Below are 6,000 nucleotides of genomic sequence, written 5' to 3' on the forward strand. Positions count from 1 at the left end.
CTAATAAGCCTGCATTGGGTGGAATGGAAACCGGTAAGTAGTAGGCTAATAAGCTTGCATTGGGTGAAATAGAAACCAGTAAATAGTAGGCTAATAAGCCTGTGATAAAGCTAAATATTTATCTTATATAATACCCTTTATGAGGTCTAAGAACACTGTACGCTATTTACGTATGGAGTACCGTAAGGGTACGCACGTTGCGTAACAATCGCTTAGCCGTAGTCGAGACGCTCAAGCGTCACGTTCGCTCACGGCTAAGAGATCACAGGCAGGCACGCTATTGGCTGCCGACTAACGTAATGATTCGCTATAGCGTAGCGGACGCTCGGGACCACGAGGAGATCACCAGCGGCGCTGACGCTCACAATGTTAAACCTTTATATCTAAACCATAAACAGTGTATTATGCAGTAAGACCTTAGTGTAGTGATAGAGTGTAAATGCAGCACAGTATAACCTTATTAACTTAAAAGCTGTTCGAGCGTCACCGACGCTCTGAGAATACTTAACACTATAAGAAATACACAGATACCGTGCTTAGGGTCCAACGCCTTATATATATATTATGAATGTTATACTTGCAAAAGAATTAATACAATACAAGTCATACACTACAATATAACATAGACTAACTAACCAGATAACTACACGGGAAATACAATACAATACAATTACGTTTTAAGGGAAAATAAGAGAAAGAGGAGAAGAGAGAGAGAGAGAGATATGGCCCATAATAACAAGAAAGACAATATGATTGCGGAGAAAACTTACGCACAAGGGGAACGATCGCATGCGCCTCTGGACATCCAGCTCCCGATTTTCAGCAATGAGAACCGTTGAAGAGTGAGCTGGATGTGATCGGCTTGTCTATTTATGCCCCACACACAATACAATTCAATGGTCCCTACAATCTCATTGTTCATTGGACACAGGAATTCCTCCTCGCATCATAACAAAAGGTCATAGGTTGATTCATACAGGTGGGCTGTGACGATTTCCAACTGCTCAGGTGGGTGGGAAACTGGGTTTCCCGCCGCATGAATAAGTAAGTGCAAATAATAGTAAATGGACATAAACTTCTTATGTCCATAACTATTCGCACAAGCGATTAATCCGCTTCAAACCAACACCGGAATATTGCTAATTAAATACTCTTCCGATGGATACTAAACATCACTGTATGACCCCTGTTGGACCCTTCGTACAATACAAAGAGGGATCTCTCTGTCCAGGAACATGCTACATTAACTAAACTTTCAGAATCTATCAAAGGGACCATGATCTACAAAATACATTATATAGTGAAAATATGTAACGATTGAGTCGCACGCTACGATCACATAAACTCTACCGTAAATGCGCACATCGTGCGCCTGCGGGTGCACGCGACAGCGAGTATGCGCACGCACGGGAGAGTGTACGCATGCGCAGCACGGACCTGTATGAGGTGCAAATATGGTAGTGTGCATAGAGATATTTTTCTGACTTTGACAGTCCACCCTTTGGCAGTCAACAATAACTGCCACCTTCTAAACATTTCAAAAAGAGAAAAATATATGTCAGGGGTTAATACATTTCCATGGTTGGGTAAGGGAGGAGAGGAGAAGGTAGGAAAAGGGTATGACCTAGTGAGATAGCAGAAGCATGTGTGTATGAATCCGTGTTTGGGGGTCATGTATCATCGTGCCGTACGTGTTTTAAATCAAGCTTCGAGGCATTGCGAAGTATACATTTGAATTCCTTCTTATCCCGTGGTACGGGTCTGTGAATGGGCTGTCAAACTTTACCGAGCTCTTTTCGGCTGTGGTTGTAACAAATGGGGAGCACATTTTAGTTGATGATACATGAATGGGGGAATATGTGATTGCTGATATCTGTGCCTGTATTCCCTATCGACTATGTGTGTAATTACCTGAAGGTTGTAGAGATGAAGAAAAGACATAATTACGGTAAATGCAGTGGTATTCTATGTCAGGTAAATGAACATTTGTCGGTTGAAGTCTTGTTCGGTGTCTGTTGAATGCAGTCTTCTTTGTGCTTTTGCCAAAAGGCGTGTGGGCAAAAAGCTTTGTCAATGTCCATAGATTTACAAAAGTGTTGGGCTAGCGTAATTTTAAAATTTCTAGGGAAACTGGGGATCTATGGCAAAGTTCATCAAATATCTGTGTATAAGGTTGTCAAAACTTCTTCTTTAATCCATCAGTTGTCTGTATACAGGATCATCAAATTCCTCGTCCAAGTGGGTCTTTTTACCTTGGAGAAAACGGAAAAACAGGTGAAAGAAACGGACCGTAGAAATCGCATTTTCATCACATCATTGTTTCTACATTTGGGTCATAAATCAAATCCATTGGAATTACAATTTCCTCACTCCTTAAACTCATCACCCTGGTACTTCGTTTACACTTCGTTAAAGCCTGACCGCATCTAAATATCAAGCCAAACGTTATGATAACACCTAAGATACATAGGAGAAACTTCCCAACATCCATTATGACTCCTTGAGCCCATTCTCCTAAACCAGAGAACCAATTTCGCGGATCCAACCATGACACCCAACCAGTCAGCTCATTACCTACAGCAGCAAGAGTAAGATTGTGTCTCCTGCGAAATTCCCACTTCAGTTGGAGAATATCGTCCATCTTTTGGTCTATGACCTCGACCGGGTCCTCGGTACTATTTGTAATATATGTGCAACATTTCACGCCGTACTGCGTTGCCAGTGTGACACAATATCCACCTGTCACTGCCGTGAGATAATTGAGAATCATTCTATGCTGAACCAGTTCTGTTTTATAAGCTTGAAGTTCTCTTCCAGTATACCTAAACGTGTCATCATACATTTCTGTGATATTGTCTAACAAATTTGCGAGCGCAGATATGTATTTATAATTCAACACTCCTCTGGCGGTGCGAGTGATGTCTAACGCGATTAGAAACTGAATCCCGGTGGATTCATGGATCATGTCAGAGGCCGGATGCTCTGTTCTTTCTATCAGGTGCCATTTAACTACGTGCTCGTAATGGGTGTGAGTATAAGGAGCTTGGGCAACACGGTGTATATCTTTCATTTTGGCATGTGATACAGTCATTACTTCAGGCAGTACTTTTCCAATATAACACAATCCTTCAGAGTTTGGGGCAAGCCACTTATACGCCTTCCTCCCGCATATGAAATATGCATCATCGGGGAGAACATATGGGACGGAGTAGGACATAACCATATTACACATCTTCCATGTGAAATTTCCTAACCCTAATTCTCCCATCTGTCTAGTACACGTATCAGCTTGTACGATATGTGCACAGTATCCTGGTGATACCTCTCCAACTCTCGTAATCCTATTTCCTAGGGTATACCTATATCGGAAAGATTTTCCTCTACTGGCTATGTGGCGTATAAGCTCTGTATCTGTAGGCATTCTATCTGCTCTATATGAAAAGGTCATGGTTTGGTTGCTCCATGACACTTCCCAACTTCCCGGCTTTCGGGGATTGGTAATGTTAAAACATATTAGGGATCTATCCACATGATATTGGTGGAGCTTCAAACTAGGAGGACTGGAGATATTAAACCTCCTGTCCACCGGTCTCCCACCCTTTAGCTCAAGTACCTCCCCTACCGTTAAAGGAAATGGTACTAGTCCTGATTTGCTATGACCTTGAGGTACTTGAGAGCATACCCAACAATCTGTTTGATTTAACACTCACTACCCACTAAGGAGTGATAGTCACTCAATGGATGCCGGTCCATGTGGATATTAAAACTGGATTGGCATTTCTTAATGCACCCATCCTCAACTACGTTATCACAGAGCCTACAGATACAGTTTTCTTCAGCTAACAATCCAAAAAAAAAATGTTTACAAATAACATGGCTGTTAGATTGTTTCCGGTACTCGCCTTTGTTCGGTGCTTGTGTTGCTATTGGAAATTTACACCTCCGTCTTAGTCATTGGAACCTTTCTGGTGTCAAAACTTCTTTCTCGACCTCACTGGTACTCTCACCGAAACAGACTGCTCTGGTCAACATCAGGGTCAACATGAAAACACGGATCACAGTCTCTTGAGGCGAGTCCATCTTACAGGAGGAGAAAAGGAGAAATTTGTAATGGGGGTACAGGAAAACCAGTTTGAGGGGGAGAGAAACTTGTTACGATAATTAAGTTCTCTAGTCTTTGTCGTTCTTCCTGTTCTGTCGTCATCTCAAAGGTGCTGTCTCTCAGTCTTCCAACCGAACATTCCGGTGATGCAATATTCCTTCCAAACCAGCGATCTCTCTGTAAGGAGCAAAAATCTTGCATTACCATTTGTCTAACTGATGTGTGACATACCATCTTTAAAACATGAAAACATGAGAAAGAAGAGAGAAAACAAAAAAAACAAAAGAGAGAGAGAACAATTCATATATGTATATATCACATAAATCAACAGAGAACAACAACAGGAAAAAAAAAAATTTCAAACATTTTAAAACATTGTCAGATCATCAGGCTGTCATATCTACATGTCCAATGGTTTCCTTGCGCAGTCCCTCCCACCAGCACCTCCATACTCCACCCTCTGTATCTGGCCAGAATACATTGATGCGGATAGGTCATGCTGGGGTTTGGTAGACTTCTGCAAAGACCAAGTAGATATGCAATGTTTGAGTCCTATCAATAATCGTCAGAGATGGGGAGAGAGAGAGAAAAAAACATTTTTCACAAATACATTTACAACGTTTCACCTTGTCATTCCTGTGTCTTCAGTGAATGACCTCCCAATTTATTAACCGTTACCTCAGGCTTACCATCAGTCCTAATGATCACCTTTCCTGACTACATATCATGGGTGTGGCCCAAAATTCTTCCTAAAAGATCCCTGATTATAATTGTGTGTGTTATAATTTTGCTCATTTCTTGGTCTAGGGGGTCTGACTTTATGTGGGTTATTACAGTTGCTGGCATAATGCCCTTCTCTTCTACAATGATAACAAATCCTTGGCTTTCTCCATGTGCTAGGGGCCTGGGGTTCCGGTCGACTTGATGCCTCCTCTAGTGCTTGGATGCTCAGTACCATCAACCGCTCTCCCTGTGCTTCCCTGGTTCTTTGGATATTTTGGTCATGCTCGATAGCGGACTCTCTTAATGCAGCCACCGAGATACCTCTCCAATGAGGTATAGAGGTTTGTACCCTAATTTTTAGTGTGTCTTTTAAGCTGTCCATTAATACAGACACAGCTACCTCTCTGTGGTGTACGTTAGTTTCAATGTCATCTATACCAGTGTACCTAGCCATATCCTGCAGAGCCCGGTGAAAATACTCTGATGCGGATTCACCTTCTTTTTGTTTTATTGTAAAGATTTTATTCCACTTTACTACTGTAGGAAAATATACTCCTAACTGTAGATTGATTCTTTTTACATTATCTTGGTTATACTTGTCTGTTAGTGGTACTTCCTCATCTAGCTTACAATCAGCGATAAATTTCAATGAATCAACATCGGGGGGTAAACATGCCCTCAAAACTGTCCTCCAATCTTTGTTATTTGGCTCTGCAGTGTTTCCTAGCACTCTAATGTATTTTTGACAAGCAACTAAGTCTTTCCTGGGATCAGGAAATTCAGACAGAATTGTTCTTAATTCTGTTCGGGAAAAGGGGCAGTACATGGCGATGTTCCTGACAGGAGTGACTCCTGAAGAGTCAGTTTTCCCATTTGGTACTGCAATTACCCTGACAGGATTAAGTCCAGTAACGTCATTCTGAATTGATTCCACGATATGAGGTACATTTGTTTGTGTGTGATGTATAATACCATACGTACCTGTGGACACGACCTCACCTGACCCTCCGTTAGGGGGTTTGATTACAGTCTTTACCGATTTGGTCGCGTCCACCTGGATGTCTTGTGTGATGGCTGCTGGAAAAGGCTCCGACATTGTGCTGGGCTCACTTTCTTGTTGGTGTTCCTGAGGAAAGTTTAACAAGGGGTGCGACTTGCATGGGTTAATAGTTGTC

Source organism: Pseudophryne corroboree, chromosome 5 (genome assembly GCF_028390025.1).
Source record: "Pseudophryne corroboree isolate aPseCor3 chromosome 5, aPseCor3.hap2, whole genome shotgun sequence".
NCBI classification, from domain to species: domain Eukaryota; kingdom Metazoa; phylum Chordata; class Amphibia; order Anura; family Myobatrachidae; genus Pseudophryne; species Pseudophryne corroboree.